At 43.2% G+C, this 19,827-nt stretch overlaps 2 protein-coding genes across 2 annotated transcripts in view; one reads left to right on the plus strand and one right to left on the minus strand.

The window, feature by feature from the left end:
* ppp2r5a (protein phosphatase 2, regulatory subunit B', alpha isoform) overlaps positions 1 to 19,827 on the plus strand; it is a 135,505-nt gene that overhangs the window by 33,109 nt on the left and 82,569 nt on the right. The window lies entirely within an intron of this gene.
* The window catches only part of LOC137488715 (uncharacterized), a 731,364-nt gene that overhangs the window by 4,427 nt on the left and 707,110 nt on the right, over positions 1 to 19,827 (minus strand). The window lies entirely within an intron of this gene.

Below are 19,827 nucleotides of genomic sequence, written 5' to 3' on the forward strand. Positions count from 1 at the left end.
TGATCCAGTTTTCAAAAACAATTTACTCGCGAATCCGGAGTTGTATTGTCCCGCGTTCTCGAGGCAGTCTACGCTAAAGTGGTTAGCGCAAACATACAACAGTTTTGGTACATTTTCAGGCACCTTGTCTTCAAAGATAAAACTCAGCCACTTAAGCCTCTGTTGCTCATTTGCAGGAAGACGGTGAAGGCACTTGTGCTGAGCCTTACATCCTAAAATAGCACAAGGGTGTTCTCTCGGTGGCATCGCTTCGACGTTCACGCTAATAATGGCGGAAACGGCAAACTCAGGATATGTTAATACGCGCAGCTGTCAATCAATTTGGTGGGCGGGGGGAATCGCACACCTACGTAATGGTGCGATCGATTTGAAAACAGCTCCAATTGGCCGACCCTTTTTTTTGTAGTTAAATTGAAAAAAAAGGACTGGGTGTGTTCATATCACCCCAGTATGATGGTCTATACACTATACCAACACACAGATCTGTCCAAACAGCTTGAAAAGAAGATTTTTTACAATAGGTGCCCTTTAAGGCTGCAGAGTAGCGACTTTGACCCCGTCTAGGTTGTTGAGTTTGGATTCTCGCGGGTTCCAGCAGTTTCCCGCGACCTCGGTGACCTGAAAGTCTGTTGGGGTTGACCTGACGGCTGTGAGAGAGTTCTCGCACTTGGGCCCAGATTTTAAGGGGTTCAAAGTTCAAAAGAGGTTCAAACATATCCAGCGGATCTTTACCAATCAGCAGCAGGTATGTGCCCATTGGCGACGGGTACACAGGGTGCACTGCAGTCATGGGGACAGTAGTTACTTGAATGGAAGCGATGTATGCGAGTTGAACCTCAGTTTGGCTGTATGATTTGCCATCAGCCTGCCTTGTTGGCATTTAAGTTTGGTTTAGTCTCTGAGCTCTTGCTTTGAGTTACTCAAACAGGGGAGATGACATTAATGTGAGGTCTGCTCCCGTGCTGATGCGTGTTTTTCTCCACGGTTACGGCCAAGTTGCCATGCCATTTTGGTCAGGTTCCCCAAGAGTTGAAGTGCAAAGGCCTGAGCAGTTGTTTGTACGCAGATGTGGCTGGTTGGTGGGCTGTGGCTCAGGAGGTAAACAGACAACCAGACCAGTGTTTTCTGGTACCTGAGGTTGCAAGCATGGTGGCACTGGCTGCTTCTTGGGGGAAGCGTGATGCTGCAGTTAGGTACACAGTCTTTAGCTGATGTTGGACTCGCAGTACTCTGCGGGGATGGAGCAGAAAGCAGGTGTTCAGGGGGTAAATGGTTTTTGACCCCCCTTCTAGTCATAAGGAGTCTGGCTTGACTTCTTGTGGGGCCCCCTTTAAGTTTTTCAGCAGTTCTGCTGCTCACGATGCCACTGTGCTGTTGGTTGTTGTCAGGTTTTTACCTTTGGCTTTCTCTGGCGTGTAACTAGCTGGATGCTGGTTGCTTGAGCTCCTAGCTACTGCAGGTTGGCCATTCCTTTGTTGCTGTTAGGCTCCTTTTGGGCTGCTTGTGGAGAGTGGCTTGTCCCAGTGTGTCTTGAGCATCCTGTCTGGTGTTGGGACATGCGCCTTCCTGGCGGTGCTGTCCTCTGCTGGCGGAGAAAGGCTTTAACTCACTGTTTGGAAGTCTTGCGGCTGGGAAACAGTAGCGTGCCTTTTAAAGTCAGCTCCGGATGAGATTCTGAGACAGGGTAGCTTGTAGGTGTTTGACAGTCTTTCAAAGCAGTCTTTGTTTTAAACAGATTTTATGAGCTAAACTCTGCCGCTGTTGGGTGGTCAGGGCGTGGGGGCAGGGCATTGCCCAGGTGCGGACTCACCACAGAAAGCAGGTTTTTGAGAGAGAGAGGATCTGGAAGTTGAAATCCTCCTCCGTCCGTGGCTCATTTCCTGTCTTGAAGTAGGGTTGGTGTAGTCGACTGCAGTATGCCTGTGAGGTCTCGTGGCTGTTCTGAGCCCCATGGCGACAATCAGTCCTTTCTCTGACACGGGGTCAGGTAAAACACTCTAGTAAGAGCTTTTGCATCAGCTCGTAATCTGCTTTGATGGCACGGGGCTGTTGATTCAGGAAACTTCTTGCCTCACGGCTCGAAGTAATTCTTAGCAGATACAATTTGTCACAGAGAGTGGCACTTGGCCTCGTCTGTGTAAAAGTCAATTTCTTAGAATTAGGAGTGCGTGTCGTCGCTTCCAGCAGGGTTTGGGGTGAAAGTTGTCACTTCCCTGGCCAGCTGGTTTAAAGTCTTTGGTTGACAGATGGTGTCTGACGTGGGGGACCCCTTTGGAGGGAGTCCTGGCCCTGTGTTGCTGATGGGCGTTGCTGGAATGCTGGCTGGCAGGGCAGTATGAGTTGGATTCACCCACCTCTGCTGGTCTATCCAGTCTTGGCTTTAGGGGCTGACTGCGGCACTTCCTCTTTTGGGTAGTCACATGGATTGTAGGAATGTGACAGTTCTGGGTGAACTCTGTCAAGTTCATGCTTAAAGTCTCTTGGTTGGGTTCCGTGTTGGAATTTTGCTCGGGCCCTCTGCCGTTGACTTTAGAGGCTTTGACCCGAGCTTCACTGTCTTTAGTTCTGCTCTTTACAATAGTGTTTCAGCTTGTAGCTTTACACTCAGTTCGTCTTTGGCTTTCTCCTCTCGTCACTCCTTGTGTCCGTTGTCCGCTTGTAGCTCCATCGGGGCGCGCTGTAGTCCGTCCATTTGCTCCAGAAGTTTGGCGTCCTTTTCCCTCGTCGTCTTGCAGGCGTCCTGGGCTCGATGCTCCCGCTGGTTGAGACCCTTTTCTATGGATCCGGCCTGTGCAAGGGTGAGGTGTGTAAGGGCCCTGGAGAGTTGAGTCTGGGCTTGGCTGTTATGGCTCCGGGCCAGGTCGTTCGCCCTCAGCGGATTAATGCGGACGTCCAGCTGTTCTCTGCTTGGCCGCCGCAGCTCCATGGCGTCGTTGGGCAGGAGGTGGAGGGTTAAGCACTTAACCAGGCCTCCAGTTGGTCCCAGTGAGCAGCGGGCTGGACGCACTTGACATGCTGGTCTGTTGGGTGAGACAGAGATCACAAGGGAGAGAGAGAGAAACCCACATGGCAAAATTGAGTTGATGTTAGCATTGTGCTATATTATTAGTCTGACAGGGTTGTCAGCTAGGGGGTATGTGCCGGCTAGACGTTGGTCCTTCTAAGGATCCACTGGGGGCCGGACAATTCGGATGTCGAATTGGGGTGGCTATATAATAGTTGATATCTACATACTGGCCTAAAGGCTTTTAGTCATGCGCCAGGCTGTGCAAATTATCAATCAATTATTTAGATCACCCTGGTGGTTCTTAATAGCGTGGTCTCTGAGCAGGTCAAAGTAAATAAAAATAACAGTAACCCAAAAAAACAAACATAAATAAATAATACTAACGATAAGTTAGACAAAATGGCACCTTGCTCGGATGAACGAGTGTACAGGGAAAGAAAAATGTAAGAAAATAATACTAATAATGTATATCAGTAAATATGAATAAAAATGAAACTAAAAGACAGACAAGGATGAGAAACGAGGCAGAGAGAGAGAGAGAGAGAGAGAGAGAGAATAGCAAAACCTATGGGCATGTCTAAAACGTTCGTTTTATAGTCCTGTTGTGGGTTAAGTTTAGACTAGGTTTTACATGCTATTTACACTTGGTGGTGAGTGAAAGGCATTCAGATGAAAATCGCAAGAGCGTGCTATCTGGCTAGACTTTCCCCAACTCCTACTGCAGTCGCTATCAGATCACCTGACCATAATGTGACTCGGTTGTGAGCTCACACAGCGTAGGCTTTTAGCACAATACGTAGCACTCAAGGAAGTCACTGACCGCCTGGCATGATTCAAAATTGGGTTTTGCCTGATGATTCCGGTGCTCTAGGCCTATAGAGTGAGGTGGCCAATCTCACTCAGGCAGGCACATTTGTGGAATCATGACAGGGTAATTAACCAAGATTGACCGTATGCCAGTTGACACGAACGGTGCTTCTTGGAGTACGATTGCTGATGCCACTGTGATCCACGCCAGAGTCACAAAACGCCAAGGTATCTAACACATTTTCAGCAGGGGTCAGTTATGTCAGACAGATGAACCCAATCTTTTGATCTGCAACCTGGATAACCTGTACGCTTAACCACACAAGCACAGAGGACTGAGGTCCGGATACGGGCAGTACTATAGATCTACTATTCTGGGCGAGCCAGTTGGAGTAGGAATCTTAGTATGCTGTAGTATCTGATGGATAGAGAAGAGGGTTATCACCCTGTGATAGCGGGAGGATAAAAAGGAAAATGAAGTCGGCATAAAAGAATTTAAAAGAATAATCATAATAATCCCCTATAGGTTTAAAGCAGTACAGGACAGCTTAGAAAAAGTAGAAAGAGTGCCTTAGTATTCAGGGGCATCTACAAACATTAATGGGTTAGCCCAAAATGTTTTGATCAGATGTGGGATCTATAGATCGATATCTCTGAATTTAGCTTCAGACAAATACTTTCAAAGTAATACTTTCCTTATAACGTAACCGGTGATAGAATAAATAAGGCATAAGGAAAAGATGGAAGAAAAATCAAAGGGAAGAAAAATAATGCTATTAATGATAATAATAGTAAGATTAAAGGCTATTCCCCAAATAGCAAAAATCAACAAAAATAAAATTAAATATGACCTAAGTTTAGAATAGATTATCGGGAACTTGATTTAAAATCAAATAATAACAAAATAAACTGGACAACGGTATTGAAATGAAAAAGACAGAAGGCAGAAAATTAATGAAAAAAATTTAAAGTAACAAAATAATTCATAATACCAAAAGAAATAAAAACAGACCAATAATCTATACTTAGGTAACTAAAATATTGTTTGGATAAAATGATAACAGGGAAAATTAAATGCTTAATCGAAATTAAATAAATTAACTCCAAACTATTTGACCATTTCAGACCACATGAGACACAATGGTGGGCGGAACGGATGTAAGAAGAGCAGAAGGAGACAGGGGGGAATGTTTCCGAGTTGCATTTCACATTCGGTTAGCCTTGTGCTAAAGTTTGTTAATGTTACAAGATGTGAAGGGTTAGTTTACTTAAGCTTTAGCTGGCGTTAGCCGCTAGCAAGTTGTTACGAGTTGCGCTTCACATCTGGTTAGCCTTGTGCTAAGAGTTTGGTAATATTAAGACGCGAAGGGTTAGTTTACTTAAGGCTAGTTGTTAGAAGCTAGCGAGTTGTTTTGCCCTGTGACGTAAGCCGAGTCACACAATCTGCCTCCTAAAGGCGGGTCTGATGCTTTGGGGTAGTGGCTACATCATTCACGCGTGCGTGCGTGCACACGAGTTACGTGTACGAGGAGCCAATGAGCGCTCGAAGAGCGGTTTTATTCGTGAAAGGAGCTTTCATTCATAACTTGGTATGCGGCTGACTTCACAAAGGGCAAAGCTCGAACCACTAAGATTTGCATAAACGGTCATTTCTTATATCATGTTGCAGTAACACTGAATATGATATCTGACCATTACAATTAGACAAACAAACATAAAACGCGAGACGTCTCTCGAGGCGGTGCACATTTGTACACAGATTTGGTCCAGACGAACATAACTGATATATGAAAAATTCACATCCATATCAGATTTTTGGTACCATTTAAAAACACACTTATGATTCTCAGAATTCTTTTCGTCAGAAAGCGGTTAATAGGCAAGCTTGCAGCTCCCAAATACATTAATTTAGAACTGTCCAGCAGTTCTGAAATTAATTTTGCAGGGCGGCGAAGCAGAGAGGTTAAACGTTAGGCAGCTAAACTACCTGTTTTAAACCACGGGAGCAAATAGTCTAGAATTTTTCTAGCTATAAGAAGGCTTTTTAAACGGACAGGTTTGGGGTTTCCAAACTGTCTTACAAGCGCTGAGGGAAGTCTCTTTTCCTCCAACAGGCACAATAATATATTTAAATTATTTGCGGCACGTGCGTCTTTGCAAAATCGATCTAAAATATTATGAACTGCAGTTTAAATTGTTACACTCAACACGGGGCAGCTCTCTGCTGTGTTAGTGAACAGAAGGGCTGGAGGAGGCTTTTGTCCTCCCAGCTTTGAAGAAAACAAAAGCGCTTCTCGCGGTCTTTTTTTTCTTGTATAGTGCGCTCCATAAATCACAATGAATTGGAAAGTTTGTTTTACAGAAAATGTTTGGAAAACTGCCCGCATTCTCTCCACCAATTTGTAACAGAAATTAGCTCATTTTATGAATATTAATAATCAACAATAACGGTTTATTCTTAATAATTAATATTCCGGCTTAAGCTTCAGTCCATTTGGTCAAACAAACATATGATTGTATATGATCCTTCCCGCGCGACCGAGCGGATTATTCGCATAACTAAAAATACCTGGACTTTCATGTCTGGAGGTCTCTCTCTTTATGCGAGTCTCTTCCTGATGAAACTCCTTTGATGTCCTTTTTGATGGGTTGAGTTTGTAATACAGTTTGGACGAACATGATCGCAAACTTTAAACTGAGATTACTCTGCCGGAAAATAAGAAAACGTAACTGGAAAAGTCCATGCGACATAGAAGAGCCGCGTGGCCCTCCAAGGGGCCACCTTTGATGGGTTCTTTGTTCGGACTTCTCTGCAGATGTTGGGAAGCAGCCTGGTTATACCTGCGGGTCACGTGACAACCCGTTCAGCATTCTTGACCAATGATTTCAGGGCAAAGTTTGAGCGTGAAACCTTCCTTTGTCTCGAGGCTCCTCGTATGCAAATTTGAGTGTCCGCCCAAAGCATGCGGAGAGGCATTTAATGCAGGGAATTAAAGAAGGGAAGCAATGCGAGTTATGATCTTGCTCTATGCATCATGTGTTGTAAAATGTGGGCCTGGAGCGTGGGCCTGTGGAGGGCCTGGAGTACAGGAGCTGCAGAAGGCCTAGAAAGTGCAATTGCGTAGGGCTGCGGAGGGCCTGGAGCTTGAAGCTGCGGAGGGCCTGGAGCGTGAAGCTGCAGAGGGCCTGGAGAGTGGAGCTGAGGTATGTGTGAAGGCTTTGATTTAACAGGCATAGACGTGTCATACATCCACAGTGGGTCAGGAAGCCTAGGTTCATGAGGTACTGGCAATTGAGTGGAGCTGCGGAGGGCCTGGAGCGTAAAGCTGCAAAGTGGCTGGAGGGTGGGGCTGCGGAATGCCTGGAAAGTGGAGATGCGAAGGGTCTGGAGCATGGGGCTGGGGAGAGCTTGGAGCATAGGAGCTGCAGAAGGCCTACAGAGTGGATTTGCGGAGGACCTGGAGTGTGAAGCTGCGAAGGGCCAGGAGCGTGGAGCTGCGAAGGGCCAGGAACGTGGAGCTGCGGAGGGCCTGGAGTGTGGAGCTGCGCAAGGCATGGAGAGTGGAGCTGAGGCATGTGTGGAGGCTTTGGTTCAACAGGCATAGACGTGTCATACACCTACAGTGGGTCAGGAGGCCTAGATTTATGAAGTACTGGCAGTTCATTGAACCCCAGTGGGTCAGGAGGCTTTGGTTCAAGGAGCACTGGCAGTTCTTTCAACCCTAGTGGGTCAGGAAGCTTTGATTCATGGTGCACTGGCAGTTCTTTTAACCCCAGTGGGTCAGGAGGCTTTGGTTCAGTAGTCACTGGCAGTTTGTATAACCCCAGTGGATCAGGGGGTTTAGGTTCAAGGAGCACAGGTAATTATTTTTGCCCCAGTGAGTCTTGAGGCTTAGGCTCAAGGAGTACTAGCAGTTCATATAACCCCAGTGGGTCAAGAGGTTTGGGTGGAGGCAGCCATCTTGTGAGCTGGGAACAGGAGTATAGGGGATGCCAGCATATTGGTGTTAATGTGTTGGGCAGCAAGCCCCATCGCCAGCGGGTTTTGCTGTCTATTGCCCCCCAAAAAAATATCTAGGGGTCTCCTCCACCTCGCCTACGGTGAAGGTTGAACCAATGGCTTGTAAAGCCACATCCAGGGCTTGCTGGAAAAACTCTTGAGGACCATAACAATGAGGGTGGATTTCAGTGGTTCATTTAGTCCTTGATAAAACAAATCAATAAGTATACAGTCCAGGGGCCTCATGTATCAACGCTGCGTACACACAAAAACTTTGCGTACGCCAGGTTTCACGCTCATAATCGCTCACGTTTGGATTTACTAACGATGAAATGAACGTGGGAATGTGCGCAGCTCCACGCCAGCTTCATGGCTGGCGTACGCACATTTTTTGTGCATGTCTGTTTTATTTTCATTGGTGACTCCTAGAGGCAGTTAAATTGCACTCTTCAAAGTGTTTTTGAGCCGTGCAATGGCAGCTGTATGAGACGGCTTCATCTAGCAGGTATATAAGGTTTTCATACATACAGTTGTCCAGCCAAACATTAAAGCGCAACTTGCAGCGGTCGCCTGTTTTTTCCCAATGTAAACGGAGCAATCTACTGCACACATATTGCTATAAAGGCACCATCTGAAGATAAATTTGCATGCGTGAATCAGAAACATTTCCATTCAATAAATGTGAAAATAAAATATGATGCACAAACTTAATAATGATTCATACTTGTCTTCCTCGTGATAAATAAAAGGCAAAATCTAATATGTAGCGATGTTCAGACCCAACTGTGTTAACCGCATCAGCTAAACTTTCCCCTCTCTATTTTTTTCTTTTGTTGTTAATTCCGGAGGACAAATTTGCAAATAACACCATTTTTCTCCGGTCTACGTCCGAAAGCAGCACCTCCAATTCACATTCTGTTCAAAGTTTTTCTTTTCGCTTGCTTTTGCCATTTATTTTTTTCATACCTTGCCTTAATCTGACAAGACGTCCTGCTGGATCTATGTTTGGTGGAGTCTTCTGTAACCATGGGAAGTGACATTGACAACAGAGGTGCAGATCCATATGCAGGTTTAATAGCTAGGTCAGGTAAGCAGTGGTCAATACAGAGGCAAACAGATGTATACAGGCAATCCATAAACAGAGTAAAAGTAACAGGCAAGAGGTTAGATGGTAGGTGGCAGGCAGGGATAAACAAATTTACAAGCTAGGGTAAAACGGGAAAAACACGACAAAGTAAACGCATTGTAATGTCACTAGATGTAAACAAGACTCAGCAACTGGAGTGAGTGCATGTGCTGCTTAAATAGTGTGTGTAATCAGTCCTTGACAATCCTCTGCTGGTGTTTGTGCAATCAGTCAGGATGCGGAACGTGTGTGTGAGCGGAGTGCATGTATAAAGTTGTAGTCCATGAAATGGCTGTTTTGTAGTCCATTAGTGATGCATGTTTAACCCTAGTAGCAAAGAATTCTGGCCCAGATTTGGCATAAAGCTGGCACAGCAAGCATTCATCCGGCACTGGCATACAGCATGTGGCCAAACATGGCCCGGGTTAGGCAGAGTGCGTGCCGTCTTTAAGGCGGCACACAAGATTTGGGCCAGATGAAAAACGTAGTATTTGGCCCAGATTTAAAAATTTGATAAGTGGGCCATGTGAGTTTGGCCAGTCTTGACCCACATTTAAAATACACTAAAATCATTTTTGAGTAAAGAAAAAAAATTCTACCAATCAGGTCACTTTGAGAAAAAGCATGCCCATAGTGTGCCTAAAGCGCATCACTCCATGGGTTTATCAATTTCATTGCAATCGTGACACACCAACCTATCTGGCCAAGTTCAGGCCCAGTTATGAGTTATTAACTTGGCTGAGACTTGGCCCAGATATGGTCCGTGTTTGGCCCTTGTCTGGAAGCCAGATTTGGTCCAGTCATGTACCGTAATTCACTGCGGCATGTGGGCCAAGCGAAACCTGATTGTGTGGGCCAGAGCTGGGCCAGAGAAATTTTGCTATGTGGGTTTCCAGCTATCTAAGGAGTAAAGATCACTGATGATCGTGACACACACACACACACACACACACACACACATATATATATATATATATATATATATATATATATATATATGTGTGTGTGTGTGTGTCACAATCACCGGTATCTTTACTATATATATATATATATATATATATATACATATACATACATATGTGACGTCAGAACAGCAGAAACCGATGCTACTGTACTTCACCAACATAATTTTAGAGCTAGTATTTGAATGATTCTCCAGCGCAATGTCTAAAGTAATGACAAAACAGGTGATTTTGCTGACATTTTAAGATTATAATGCTGAACAGCATGAAATGCCATCAGTCTAGATACATTTCTCAGTATTTCTCTGTTGTAAATGGGATATCACAATAATTAACCATGACTAAAAACTACCAGTTTCTGTGGCATAAATACAGCACTACAACACACAAAAGAGAGAGACTGACTTAGAATGTAACTTTCGTTATTTATAATGATTTGTTTAGCTGTAATTAAAAGCTATCACAGTGCAAACAGATCATTATGTTCACATCAACACTTGCCTATATAGAAAACCTGTGTTTTCCTTTCCTTTTCTTTTTTTTAATATATTTGGTAGAAAATGGAACATGTTGCCTTAATTTTATGAATTACAATGTCCTTTACACATTTTCACATTTAGTTATGAATGTTAACATTTCCTGTTTGAACTTGTTTTACTTTACCATTCTTTTTATTACTTTGCCATGAATTGTATTTATTTAGTAGCATACTGTATAGTAGAGTTGGTCTGTAACAGCAACACAATTACATTCATTAATCTCAAGGCTTAGTCCTTTGATTTATCAGTAGGGTTGGGTACCAAAACCCGGTACCATTATAGCACCGGTACCTTGGTAACTGGTATGTTCTGGTATTAAATCAGCGTATGAATTTCGGTGCCTAATTTCGGTGCTGCGGCAAGGACATAAGAGGAAGCATCAGAGGGGTGTATGAAAAAAGGCACAGGCGTTGTGTCACAGCATCACTAAACATTTAATTCTAAACAACTTTGAGGAATAAGGACAGGCGATATCAGGCATTTGTTATCGTCGCTAGGGAACAGATGCACGCAACGCGCGCAGTACAGCCTGGTTTTCCGTGAGTGAGAGCAACTCTCTTCAGATCAACACGCATGATTACGTTCCTCCAATTTGCTTAAACTAAGCATTCTAAAGCGTATTTACAAGCAAGGATTCTTACACAGCAACTGTCTTTACAAAAGTTGCGTGTAAGGGGGAAACATGTCAAACTTAATGACACTTTTGAGGGCTCAAAGGCAGAGGAATGGCTCTCGCGTGCTCTAGGTGTCACGAGCAATCGCATCCTCGAGCACTCGCTTATGCTCGCTCTCTCTGTTTTCGCGGCACTTGCTATCTCTGTGACGGTGCTGCACGCATCAGTTCCCTGCATTCGTCAGAAGTTGAAGCCCAAATTGACACAGGTAATAAAAAAATTAAACTTCAGTCATGTTCATGTTGTGAAACACTATCAAAATGTTCATTGTTGATGATATTATACTTCTGTTTTTAATAGCGATTTTAACTCTATTTTACGATTCTAACGATTTTAATATAGGAAGTCCTCGGCTATAAAGAGACCATTTTTAATCAGAAATCTAGTGTACATAGTTTAACGTTAGGAAATGCAATCTTGAATTTACAAACAGTCGGCAAGTAGCAGAGAACAGATGTAAGACATTGAGCAAATGTAGTTTTCAGTCAGGCTCATTTAAGTTATATTCAACTCGTTTAGTTTTGCCTTCAGTCATTTTTAATTTCCGTCTTCAACACAGGATTTGTTTACAGCACATTTTTAAACATAATAGTTTACCTAACTCATTTCTAATATCTACTGTTTTATCTTCCCCATGCTGACAGTTAGTGCAAAACATTTTACCAGTTATTTTGCAAGACAGTTGTATTCAGACAAAGTCCCTTTAAATATTTTAAAGTCTTTTATTCAGATTAAAGTGTATTTAGACTTAATTAGTTAACTACAAGAGTTAAAATAACTAGTCAAATTATTTTGTAACTGATTTGTTGTGTAAATCAAAAATATACAGTAAATATTTCTTAAGGAGGCTAAATTGCTAGGCTAATACTGACCTTATTTTAATTTAAATTAAAAACGACTTTTATTAATGAAATAAACAATAAGAAATAAGACTTATTATGACTTCAGAATAATTATTTTTTTATAAATAAATGGGAGGGCAAATAATAAATTGACTTCAACTGTAGGCCTGTTAAAGTTTACAGGAGCAACAATGTGCCTTGATGTGCTTGAATGTTAGAAATGTGTTAGAAATGTTATCCTACACCAGTATAACATTACTTGTCAAATAAATGAACAAGGAAGATTATTTTGAGTTTAAGTTATTTGATTATCTTGTTTATGAAGACTGCAGAGTGATGCATGAAAACAAATCCCTTTGAATATTGGTAAGTATTTTGAGATGTATATGTTAAAATGTGCTCCTAAAAGTACGTGGCCCCTGCCCGCCCCCCACAGGTTAATAGTAAGCTAATGTAATTTCATAATGCAAATCTTAAATTCATGCTAACCAACAAATGATCAAAGGAAATGTATTAATGTAATACAATATGAATTGATGTTTACTTTAAACTGTAATTATACTGTTCTATTAAAATTATTTTTAAAAATATTTTGTGAAATAAAATATTTTTTGTAGAGTCATCCACCATCATTTTCGGGCTAAAAAGTATCGGTTCAGGCACCATTTTGGCACCGGTATCGTTTTAAAAGTATCGATTTAGCACCGATATTGAAAAAAAAAAAAAAAAAAAAAAAACGATGACCCAACCCTATTTATCAGGTCTTGCTACAGCATAATGAACTGGCAACTTTTCCATCATTGGTTTTCCAGATGCAACCTAGCACCAGCATACACTCATACACTCTCATTCACATGCATGCATCAAGGCCAATTTAGCTTATTCAATTCACCTATATCACATGTCTTTGGACTGTGGGGGAAACCGGAGCACTTTTAGCAGTTTAGCATTACATCTCCATTCTTTTCTACGTTTGGTCTGTTGTTGGTGTTTTTCTGATTGTACACTCTCTGTGATGGATTTTTTTTTTTTGTATCAGACTGTTTGAATCACTACAAGTACATGAGCACAGTAATATGCCCAATACAGATACCAGGTGCATCCCTAATAACAGCACTAATGATTATGTGATAACTGGACTAACCAGTGGACCAGACTAATTAGTCTTTTTGAAACGCTTGAGTCAAAGTCATGTCATTAAAATGATTTAGTTAAATGGCTCGTCATGTGCATGGAACATTTTTAATCCAGCTGAAAAACCTCTAATGTTGTTGTGGCCTTTTTAGTAGTAGTTTGAGCACTTGATTCCTACTTTATTACTCATAAAATATGCCAAAGTTCCAGGATGCGTCAGCATTCACATCACAAAATTAAAAACATTTTATATGTTTTGATATTGTCATCAAAGATGTCTGTGTTGTTTTGTGCTCTCTAGCAACCCATATGGAAATGAAGCCATCATGATGGCGAACCAACTCATATGGTAGAAAAAAGCTGTTGTGTTTACAACTGTGACAATCAAGGCTTATCAGCATGAGCTAAATGATGCTCTGTTATTGTAGGCCTGTATATCTGTTACATGTTTACACTCATAAACCCGACTCTGAATGAAATGAAGATGCAAGTTATTTTATGCTTTTCACATGACTATGGCCACCTTGCAAGAGGTGGTTATTTTCCACTTTTGATATGAGAATTGCAACCCTGGCTCATTCTGAATACGTACCCCTATATGCATTTCCAGAGATTGCCAAATACATCCCGGGAGCTACATATATTTTGCAGTTTTTGTTTTCCTGAATCGCGAGAAACTGCTGTGTATGATTTTTGAGATCTTAAATTTGCTTGCTCTTCTTGCATAAATTCACCAGAGGCCGCTGTTGACTGAATGACTGACTGACTAATCAATAACCCCACCCACCCCCTTCCCTAAACCCAACTGACAGTGTTTTCAAAAGCAATCCAAAAAAAAAAAGACCTTACGCGGTAGCCTGATTTTTACCACGTTTTCAGATTTTACCACATTCTCACCCTCTTATTTACATGTTTATTTTTGTGATTGGTGTCTGTCTTTGTCTTACCGCTTTCTGGAACCATTTTTCATCAGACTTAAACATTGTTGTCGTGGTAAACTCCGCTCTGCATCTAAAGTATGCTGACGTGAGCCACTGGACGAACAGGTAACAGTGGAAAAGCCATCCATACAGAGGTAAACGGTCAGCTGGTAAGCCTAAAAAGAAACATCATCACTGCCCCATAGCGTTCATTTTAAAGACGAAATGCTTCTGGCTACTGTGGCCAGAGGAAAGAGGGAAAACACATAATGTTTTGACAGACCTGCCCATCCTGACCACAATCTTGAGAGTCAATCCGCATTCCCGTGGGAGGCCCCGGCTCTATGTTGGACTCTATGTGAAGTGGTAATCCTGGAGCGATAGGAACCATCTGGTGTCCCGAGCATTGTTGTTCTTCGCTGTAGCCATCCACTGTAGTGGTGCGTGATCTGTCACCAGCGTAAACTTTCTTCCCAGTAAGTAATACCTTAGCTCCAGGATTGCCCACTTGATTGCCAGGGCCTCCTTCTCGACCACTGCATACCTGGTCTTCAGGGGTAAGCTTCCGACTCACGTACATGATGGGATGTTCTTTACCATTATGGACCTGGGATAGGACCACGTCCGGGCCCGAGTCGGAAGCGTCGGTCAGGCAGCCAAAGTCAGGTGCGTGCAGTACCGTTGAGGATGTTAGGGCTGACTTCAGTGTCTAGAACGCATCTTCTGCCATCTTGTTCCACTTTATCCTCTCTGGCTGCCCCTTTCTGATCAGGTTTGTCAGTGGGCTGGCTATGGATGAGAAGTTAGGTATGAAGCGTATATAGTAGCCCGCTAACCCCAGAAACGCACGTACCTGAGTTTTTGTGGTGGGTTGTGGAGTTTCTTGAAGTGCTTTGACCTTATTTTGCTGCGGCTCTTCCTATGAAACCGAGGTATTTGGCTTCAGCTAGACCTAGGTGGCATTTTCTGGGGTTAGCTGTGAGCCCAGCCCGTCGCAGATCCAAAAGCACCCTCCGTAACCGTTCTTCCCATGACTCTGAGTGGACCAGTAGATCATCCAATTATGCTGCTGCATATGGCTGATGGGGCTGCAGCAGGATGTCCATCATTCTCTGGAATGTGGCTGGGGCCCCGTGAAGCCCAAAGGGAAGAACTCTGTATTGCCAGTGCCCACTGTAGAGTGTAGAGAAGGCCATTTTCTCCTTGGCATCTGGACTGAGTGGTAACTGCCAGTAGCCCTTCGTGAGGTCGATGGTTGAGATGAATCGGGCTTCACTCAGCCTATCCAAAAGCTTGTCCACCCGAGGCATGGGGTACCTGTCAAACTTGGAAATCTCATTCAACTTTCTGTAGTTGTTGCAGAACCGGAGGGTGCCATCAGATTTGGGAACCATTACCACTGGGCGGGCTACGGGAGGGCTTGATTATTCCTAACTTCAACATCTTTTCGATCTCTCCTTTGATAGCCAGCCGGCGAGCTTCTGGTACTTAATAAGGCCTTTGCCGGATAATGGTACCAGCGGAGTGATGATGTCATGATAGATGATGGACGTTCTGCCCGGTTTTAGTTGAACCTTTCTACTAGGACGTCAGTTTGCGGATAGAACACCGATGTCTTTAGCTGTTTCACTTTCAGTAGGTGGCGGAGGTTTGCCATCAGCCAGGACATGAAGGGGGTGCCCTGGTCGGTCAGTATCTCCGCTGGGATTCTCACTCGACTGCACAGCAGAAACAGCTTCTTGGCGATCGCGGCTGATGTGGCTTTTCTTAGAGGAATTGCTTCTGGATACTGGGTGGCACAGTCTAGGATGAAAAGGATGTGCTCGTGACCCCAGGCCGACTTCGGCAAAGTCCCTATCATGTCCATACCGATGCGGGTGAAGGGTACATCAATGATGGGAAACGATATTAGAGGGCTGGGGGGTGGTTGTTGGGGAGATGTTCTCTGGCAGGTGTTGCACACTTGACAATACCTATTGACTTCTCCTTGTTCTTCAAGACGACCAGTAGGGTTTTCTTTTCCCCCCGCCTCTCTGCAACATAGTACAGCAGACCATTTGCACTATAAAATGTGGGAGGGGGTGAGGGCGTTCTTTACCATCTATTATATTACTTGGGGCCAGCAATGTTTGAGGGTTTGATCTTCTCGTTGTGCTCTCGCAATATCGCCTTCTGCAATTATCTGTTGGAAAAGTTCAAAATACAGGTTAGCTGAACTTGATGACTCACCTCTTCTGTCGCTTTCGGTGGCCAATAATGGTGGCTGGCGGTCCCGATGAGCTCGTGCTTTGGTCTTCTTCCTAGGATGAGCCGATGGAGCAAGATGGTGTGCGAGGAGTTCGTCGAACCCGGCCAGTCTCTGCCCAGGAGGAGGGGCACTGGAAGATCTGGAACCACCCTGACTTCTATGGGCCAGCTGCCTGGTTTAGCCGCAATGGTTACTCTCTGTGCAGGTACATAGCAGGTATCTCCGTGCATGCACGTGAACGGGATCCGTGCCTTTCTTTCCCGTATGTCGTCTAACACTTTGGGGTGAACCAGAGTGATGGCGCTTCCTGTATCCAACGTGGCTGTTTGTGTTTTCCCCTCTAGAGAGACTTTTCAGGTGTGTGCTTCTGACGAGATGTTGCAGTGGACCACGCAACCCGCTGTCCAGGCCGGGATCGAGTGATCGTCGGCTCTGTGGGCATCGGCTCGTCCATTGGGCTGGGGGCTGCTGGTCTGCTGCCTGGCCGCACTGTACCCTCCACCATTCGCCATGGTGCATTCACCCTCCGGGTTGGCTGAGCCACTCTCTCCCCAGCATCCCTGGCTATGTGAGCTTGAGCCAATTCCACCCCTTCCACTAGGGTTGGAATTAGGAGCTAATGGGAGAAGTTGAGGGACAGGATAGACAAAAAGTAATGTAGTGTGGGGACTTCAATGCTCATAGTCCACTTTGGGGTGGGGAAAAATTGGACAAGAATGGACAGGAAATAGAGGAGATGTTAGATATGAAAGGGTTGGTATGTCTTAATGATGGAAGAGGAACCAGGTTATATGTGGTATCAGGAATAGAGTCAGTCCTGGATCTTACTATTGCTTCAAATGATATTGCAAGATTATGTGATTGGGAAATATTGAAAGAGTCAATGATTGGAAGTGATCATTTTCCAGTATTATGCTCATTTCTAGTAAAGAGAAAAAAAACAAAGTGTAGAAGAAGGAGGATTATGGATAGTTGGTAAGGCAAATTGGGTAAAATTCAATCAGTTATGTGTGCAAAGATTAGAAGGCAAACTTAGAGAGATAGATATAGATAGTGAATACAGCAGCTTCCAGGAAATTGTAAAAGAAGTGGCAGATAAAACTATTCCTAAGAGTTCAGGGAAAAGAAAAAGAACACCAGTTCCTTGGTGGAAAGAGGAATGTAGTAGGGTTATTAAACATTGCAATTGGACCTTTAGCATATTAAGGTGGACTCATAATTATGAGCACTTAATTCAGCATAAAAGGGCTCAAGCAGTAATAAGGAAAACAATACAACATGCTAAGAGGAACCATTGGTGCCATTTTTGCAGCTCAATAGAGAATAAGACTCCACTGGGGGAGATATAGGGAATGACTAAAATGATGGGTGGAGAAAGAAAAGAGAGGGAATATCCAGTATTGATAAATGGAGAGAAGAAGGCAGTAAAAGACAATGAGAAAGCAGAGATGATAGCCAAATCTTTAGTAGCAATACATAGCTTTTTTTGTAATTTGTAATTATGTACACACCCACTGCACATATACATTTGTAATCATGTTTATTTATCTGCACACTTCTGATTAATATCTCTGTTCATAGCTAATAGAACCTGTATATAATGTTGATAGTACATCCATCAGTAAATATCACCATAGTTTTTCTATAACTGCACTTTATAACTTATACCTGTATCTTGCACTTGCTGCTATTGCACTGCTGGTAAGACCTAAACTGCATTTCGTTGCATTGTACTTGTACATGTATAATGACAATAAAGTTGAATCTAATCTAATCTAGCTCTGAAATTTTAGAAGAATAATGGAAGGTAGGAAAGGAAAAGACAATGAATATTTGAAAAAGGAGAAAAAGTAGATGATGCCATAAGTGCCCCGTTTTCTATGAAAGAAATGAAGAGAGCAATCAACTGAACAAAGATGACATTCCCAGGAAGAGATGAAATGTGTTATATTATGTTGAAATATATGGGTGAGAATGCGTTAGGAAGGATGCTTAGGATATATAATAGAGTACGGGAGGAAGGACAGATTCCTAAGAGTTGGAAAGAAGCAGTAGTAGTTCCCATTAGGAAACCAGAAAAAGATCTAACAAAACCCTTAGAATTATAGACCAGTTGCATTAACATCACATATAGGTAAAATTATGGAGCATAAGGTGACAGATAGATTGAGTTATTTATTAGAAAAGAGAAAAACAATAACTAATTTTTAAAGTGGATTCAGGAAGGGGAGGGGGACAATGGACCCAGTATTATGCCTAGAAGATGAGATAAAAAAATCTCAGATAAATAGGGACTCAGATAAATAGGGAATCAGAGTGTCAGTTTTTCTGTATGTTGAGAATGTAATGTAAATGTAATGTAATGTGTATTTATATAGCGCATTTATTGTGTATGGCCATACTCCCAAAGCGCTTCACAATCATTAGGGGGGTCTCTCCACACCACCACCAGTGTGCAGCATCCACTTGGATGATGCGACAGCAGCCACAGGACAACGGCGCCAGTGCGCTCACCACACACCAACTGTTGGAGGAGTGGAGAGACAGGGATAGAGCCAATTCGGTTGAAGGGGATGATTGGGAGGCCATGATCGTAAGGGCCGATAGAGGGACTTTGGCCAGGACACCGGGGTTACACCCCTGCTCTTTCACGAGAAGTGCCATGGGATTTTTAATGACCACAGATAGTCAGGACTTCGTTTAATGTCTCATCCGAAAGACGGCGCCCACTGACAGTGTAGTGTCCCTTTCACTTTACTGGGGCATTAGGACTCACGCAGACCACAGGTTGAGCGCCCCCTGCTGGCCTTACTAACACCACTTCCAACATCAACCTAGTGTTCCCTAGTGGTCTCCCATCCAGGTACTGACCAGGCTCAGCTCTGCTTAGCTTCAGTGAGTAACCGGTCTTGGGCTGCTGGGTGATATGACTGTGTAAGGCATTTGAGAAGGTATTTGACATAATGTGGAGAGAAGGGTTGATAATTAAGTTACATGTGTTGGGAATAGGAGCTAGGGCCTTTAATTGGATAAAGGATTTCCTGAGTGGACGCTCCATTCGAGTGAGGAGTGGATTGGGGGGCAAGTAGGCAGTCACTGAAGGAGATATATGTTGCACTGATTAAGTCAGTGATAGATTAATTTTGTATAGCTTATAGAGATGTGCTGAAACAACACTAGATAAGCTAGAAGTGATACAAACCAAGCTCTTAGAGTTTGTAGAGATGTATGAGATGCCATTAAGATTAAGAAGGGAACAGTTAACAGCAAATTATTGGGTAAACATGCAAGGGCATAATAGATCCCACCCTATTTGTAAAATAATGCAGGAATGTTGGGAAAATAAAAGGAGTAAAAATTTAAGCTTTGGTTGAGTATCTAAAGAAATCTGGAATGAGATGGGATTACAGGAAATAGAATTTAGTCCAACAGTTCCGATGCCAGCCAGGCCTTTGTGGTTTCTTGAACAACCTACTGTAAATTTGACGATATTAAACAGTCACATAAAAGAAAGAGAAAAGAGTAATATATGTGAAGTCGTTTGTAATTATTTGAAGGAGGAATAGTT

Source organism: Danio rerio, chromosome 20 (genome assembly GCF_052040795.2).
Source record: "Danio rerio strain M-AB ecotype USA chromosome 20, GRCz13ab, whole genome shotgun sequence".
In the NCBI taxonomy this organism is placed as follows: Eukaryota; Metazoa; Chordata; class Actinopteri; order Cypriniformes; family Danionidae; genus Danio; species Danio rerio.